Raw genomic sequence first — 6,264 nt, 5'->3', positions numbered from 1 at the left:
AACACTTTGTTGATACCACCACCAAAAATTTACGTTAATGTTACCTTTCACAGTTCTGGGGAAGGAAAGAGATATATCCCACAGAGTTAAACTAAATTGAGATTGAATTTAGGTGTATAACCCCTATCTATATCTGCGTAGGTTGTGAGAAGCAGTCTTTGAAAGAACAGCAGAAACACCAGATAAAATTTACCATTTAGGCATGCAAATCTTCTCTGGAATTACTGGTGGTAGAAAACTGAAATACAAAGGGAAGTTGAGGTGGAGGAAAAACTTACTGCATTTTTATGTCTTAACTTCTCAATATTCGTGCTACCAGTAAGGAGATAGAGAAATAATGTGAGAGTTGCTTATGCATCAAAAACCTTACTCTGTGTGGAGGTGGAAAAAGCAGAAAATGCAAAAGACATATAGCAGCAAAGATATCTTTAATTTCCCTGATTTTAGGAATCCAAAATATCAAAAGAATTTCTGCTTCCTTTATGAAGTAATTACATTGCCCTTTTCCCTGAGCTATTTTGGAGTTGCTAAGAGCTCCCTGGGGTTAAAATAATGGTCTGTATTGAGAGTCAGATGCATTCCAATTCCAGTACCAAGCCAGAAAGTAACCTGCATTTGCACCAAGCAGCAGTTGCAAGGATGAGTAATTTTGCACCACTTCCCTACAACAATGACAAAGCATCTGTGAGATGAAAAAAGCACTGAATTTTCACTTCTTCACCTTGATTCCCCTCATGCCATAGGCCTAGCCCTAGCACTGAAGCACTACCGATTTATTGCTTCTTAATCTTCTCATAGGGATAGCCAGAATGTAGTTGAGTTTTGAGATGGGAACAGTGCGCACACACACACACACACACACACACACACACAAATTAAAAAAAATAAAAGCTTGTCTCCAAGACTTGTTTGGAGAGTCCTTGGATGCCTTGGATGCCAATAAACTTCAGAGAATGCCAAAAGAAGCATTTGCCTGTAGGCTGGGAGAGTGGAACACACACAGCAAGGGCTGGACACTGGGAGCCGAAACGATGCACAGCTCTGTTGTCTGCTACAGGCTGATGGGAGAAGCCAGACTAAAAGAGTCCTTATGGCAGGCTCCTGGGATGTCCTGAAACAGATATCATTAATTTAGAAACAAGTTCAAAATTAGTAGGTAGGATTTACCTTTTCAAGTTGTTACTGTGAAGGAACTGCCTTTTTGTTTCAGATTTTTTTTCTTACTCAGCATATAATTTCTGCTAATTAACTTTTTTTTTTTTTTTTTTTTTTTTAGATGATTTATGCTAGGTAATGAACTTTCAATGCTTGTTTTTACTGGAGTATTGGAATAGGAGTCCAGTACTGAGCTGCTATATTCCAAGGATCAAACATCACCTCTTCCGCAATGTCCAAAAGACTTGATAGCCACCCTAAAACAGCTGAGAGGTTTCAGAAAGAAAGCAGCATTCACTGCAGTCCATGAAGCTTCTCGGGATTTCACTGGGGTTCTTGGGATTTCACTGGGAGAGGTGAGAAAGAAATGTCTTCCACAGCTTTAGGGGAAAGCAAATCACCAAGGAAATTGGAGTGTTACCCTAAAGGAATTAAGGAGTTGTTTTTTCTTCCCATGGAGAAAAGAAGAAGAAGAAGAAGAAAAAAAAAAAAATAAAAAAAAATAAAAAAAAAAATAAAAGATCTCTCCTTAGACACGACATGAGATACTTTAATGAGAAAAATCAAAGTCATAGACATTATTTGGAAAAATGGATAAAAAGGTCTGTCATGAGCTAGATCTAAACCATTTACTAAATAAATAAATAAATAAATAAATAAAATCGGCAAAGTAGACAGCTGAAAGGATTCTGTCTGCCTCTCAGCAGCCATGTGGCTCCAAAGGTGAAGTTAGAGCTGCGCAAACTCATCTGTTTCTGAGAAAAAATCTGTAACCTAAAATTAGCAGTAGACAGCACAATCCAGTGCTGTGACATGCATATGTGATCCATGAAGTCCATAACACAGTCACTCAAATACCTGATGGAAGAATTTGTGTTGCTTTCACAGTTGCTGACTGTTGCAGAGGAGGCAGCTGAAAGGAGAGCCCACGTAGCTAGTGCTGCAGGGAGCTGCATGGGAGACAGGATGGAGAGGATGCCAAGGGAAAAACCCAGACAGCAGCTGGACAAAAGGTGCATGATAAGTGTGGGAATAGAAAAAAAGCATATGCACTGAAGCACGTTTGTAAGCATTTCAGCCTCTGCACTTGTTGAATATGGGGAAGTTGCACAATGCTTGCATGGTTCAGAAATGACTCAAAGCCGAGCAGCTCATTACAAGCTGCACCTGAGCTGCAGGGCAAAATGTGATCCTGGGTGCAACGCAGCCACTGGGCTCAACTCCTGTGGCAAAATCTCGCAAGGGAAAGTTCCCCACACCTTTCTCCTTGTCAAACTTGTGAATAACACTGATTAATCAATATGAACACAATTAACAACTGCAGATGCTTATAAGCAACCTGCTGATTAGAGTGCAAATGTTCCGTTGCAGTGACATGTGGACCTCCACGTCCACATATGACAGCAGCATCACATCTTGGGAGGCAGCAACAAGATGTACTCCATGTGTCTCCTGCCCCACAGCTCAGATCTCACAGCTTCAGCTCCTCTGCTTCAGCTTAGTCCCAGGGTATCTTGATAGAAGCAACTGATGCAGTGCCCACCTGCCCTCTGGTGTTTTGAGGGGCTGCCACTTGTTTTTCCACAGGAAAACCCCGGTTTGCGTGAGTGGAAGCTTCATGCAGCTAGAGGGTTACCTTGTGTGCCAACCCCATCTTCTGCAGCTGCAGCCTCCTCGTGTACACACACACTTTTCTCCTTGGAAAAATGGCAATATCCAGGTGGTCAAATCATTCCGAGTGTCTGTTTTTCTTTGATTCTTATTCTTTCTGTATCTCTGCGTTTCCACTGAGCCTGACATCAGTGTCTAACCATGCAGACACTGTGCTCTGCAGCCGTCAGTTGAACAAAATGTCAGCAGGTGCCGACTCATGCTTCATTGATGCTGATATATAATTTAACAGCAGTATATACAAATCAGGTCTGCCTCCATATTTTTTTTTTCTTTTAAATGTATTTATTTAAGAAAGGTGATATTATTTTGATGCTGTTTTCCAGCAACCTTCTTGCTAAGTGGTAAGGGAGAGCAGCAGCTCCTGTTTGAAATCAGTACTTGGAATGAAGAAATTGTGCTAACTTGGGATCATTCTTTTGTGGGAGTTACCAAGCAAAATATAAAATGTATAAGGAATAGATTCAATATGAACAAATACTGAGCTATGGAATCTTCTAGTAAGAACATTTCAAGAAATGAGAAAGAGAACATCAGATTAGGAGAAATACCTAATTTTCCCTTACTAGCTTACATAAATATAAGACTACTTTGTTCCATGCAGTTGTATATCTACTTTGTTTGTTTGTTTGTTTTTGTTTTGTTTTTACACTAGGTTCAGCATTTCTTAAATTAGGCTATATTTCTGGCCTCATCAGCAACTCCCAATAGCATTATTTGTTAGGTTAGAACAAAAGAAATTTTATAACACTTATACACAATTATTATATATATTAATATTTATATACATTATATAACACATTTGTCAATTTCTGAATGATCTTCATTATACTAGTTAAGAAATGAGTACATTCAAGGAAAACTCCATTTTGTACTGAGACATTTTTTGAAACTACTATGAGAAGAACGGAACATGCTGTTATGCCCAGTATGTTTTAATAATGTTACTTGTTTTTTCTGGGTCTGCTCCCAACACTGGCAATTGCAATCCTTGTAGCAACCAAGATCAGAGTTTCACAAAAGAGTGTTTAAATAGTGTCTCTTGGGACTTTGCTTCATTGCACTCTTTTCAAATGTTGAATATGACATGCTCATCACCACTAGGCATCTCCCAGATTTGTAGCATACATACTATTATAGCAGGGTAGGGCAGGGCAGGGAAGGGTCCTGGACCAATGCAGGGAGACAGAAAAATAGGAGAAAAAATGCCAAGCTAGGGACAAGTGGTTTTTCAGAGTCAGTCTCAGTAAATGCAGATTCTTCATAAATGCTGAGATGGATTTTTTCACATTGTTACCTCTGGAGTACTGGCATTCACTGACAATGACACAAAGTTTTTACATCCATATGCTAAAACCCAAACCTCTTCTTCTGCTTAAGCACACTTGTAATCAATCCACCTTGCCAGTCCCAAGGAGAAGCCATGACTCTCCAGTTTAGATCACAGCACTGTGAGAGAAGAGTAAAAATAGCCCAAGAAGCAATAATAATAAATTTAATTTCTAAATTTATCTTAATTTATTATTTATTTAACTTTGTCAGAAAATGTAAACTTCTGTTAATTGCTTTAGCCACTCAAGTGCTTAATTTAATATTACTTACCATACCTGGTTTTAAATACCTTATTCAAAGTTCTTGGATCAGGTAGCTAAGGAAGATGTTTAATTCCTCCATCACAGTTAGTGTGTATCTCAGTCTTGATATTTGTCATTATTTACTTAACAGTTCATGCAAGTCTAGAAAATATTAATAAATCTATCATTTTAGGACTACTCTCCAGATACAGAAGACAGTATTTTTTAAATTAAAAAACAAACAAACAAAAAAAACACATAAAGCTAAAGTAAACATGTTCCTATGGACTAACAAAACCCCCAGTGTCTTTGGAAATGCTACTCTGCCTCCCTTACCTTGTTACCAAAGAGCAGCTTTTGAATGATTAGCCCCAGTGAGTGAATTGCCTGCTGGGGTTTATAACACTAAAACACGTTTCATTTATAAATGAAATATTTTTTCAGCTTCTGTCTTAAAGCAATCCCCATGCTCTGCTGTCTTATGAAATATCAAGCTTTAACATGTTGCTGATGTTTTATACATACTGACAGTCTTGTTTACTAAATACACGTATTGTCAATTGTGTTATCCCTAACCACATTATAATCTCTATTTACACCAATCTAATTGGTACTGCTGCTAAGCATTATTAGTATTACTAACAGCAACTAAAGCATGGAAAATACAGCAAATGTTTCCTCGACTGAAGGTCACATTTTCTGTTGACCTATTCCCCCCCTTACATCATTGAATTTATGGCAGCATAACCAGAGAAGTGCAAAAACACACTGAATTTGTCTCTGATTTTGTGCTGTGCCACTTTTCCAAGTCCAACACTGTTTCAGTCATGGGCAGCTTCACACACAAAGGATTTTTGAGCAACTCAATTACAGGCAAAAATCTACTTGCATTTGACCCAAAGCTCATTGAAGTCAGAGAAGGTCCACCCTGACAATCTGTATCAGGCCCTTATTGTCCATAGCAGATTTATAATTATTAACTGGCAGCAGCATCAGCTAAGGATATTTGAGAAGAAAACCCCTAAAATTCCATACGCGTTATTTTTATAAAAAGCAAACAAATAAGGTTCCCCACTCTACTTTGAAGGACGTTTAAAAGAAATTACAGAAATGTTAATATTATTAAATTATTTTTAAAGAGTAATGGGGGCATGGAGGTGGGGGGCATTTAATTTTTAAGCAGTCCCACTGGGTTTCATCTCTTCTGAATTCCAAGGGGGCAAAAAGACTTAAATTGCAATAATACTAATACTAATACTAATAATAATGATAATAATAATAATAAAATAAATCTGACAAGAGGAGAAAATATCTTGCCAGCTCTGCACCCACCCCAGAGGAAAAAAAAAAAAAAAAAAAAAAAAGTATTAGAAAGGAAGATTTAAACAAAAATTAAGGACAACTCACATTTGAATATTATATCTTTGGGCACAGAGCCAAATGCAGATGCATCTAGCCATGTTTTGGACCGAGGCCAAATTCTCTCAGTCCCAGTTGTTCAATTTTATAGCAAGTGAACAAAAGGGGGGGTGATATAATATGGTCGTTTGGTAACCAATGTTTGGGGGCTTGTTAAGGTGCAAGTGAGGGTGTTTATGTGAAAGGAGAGCATAAAATTAACACTGTGTTCTTCAAACCAAAGTATGATGTGTGTCATGTAGTACTGTATTTTGTGTTTATTTCCAATAGCAGCAGGGCAGCTCTATGCAATGATTTGCAAGCTAAGGCATTGTGTCGATCTGCTGGGTTTCTCTTCACAACCATCTTGAGAAAAATCAAAACTGGACACGATATGCAGTGACATATCCAAATATACTGTGACAATTGTGTTTCTGTCTACAGACAAACATCTATAACAATGTTT

This window comes from Aythya marila (assembly GCF_965140915.1).
Source record: "Aythya marila genome assembly, chromosome: 2".
Taxonomy (NCBI): domain Eukaryota; kingdom Metazoa; phylum Chordata; class Aves; order Anseriformes; family Anatidae; genus Aythya; species Aythya marila.
The sequence above is the reverse complement of the archived record's forward strand: the minus strand, read 5'-3'. Positions refer to the sequence as shown.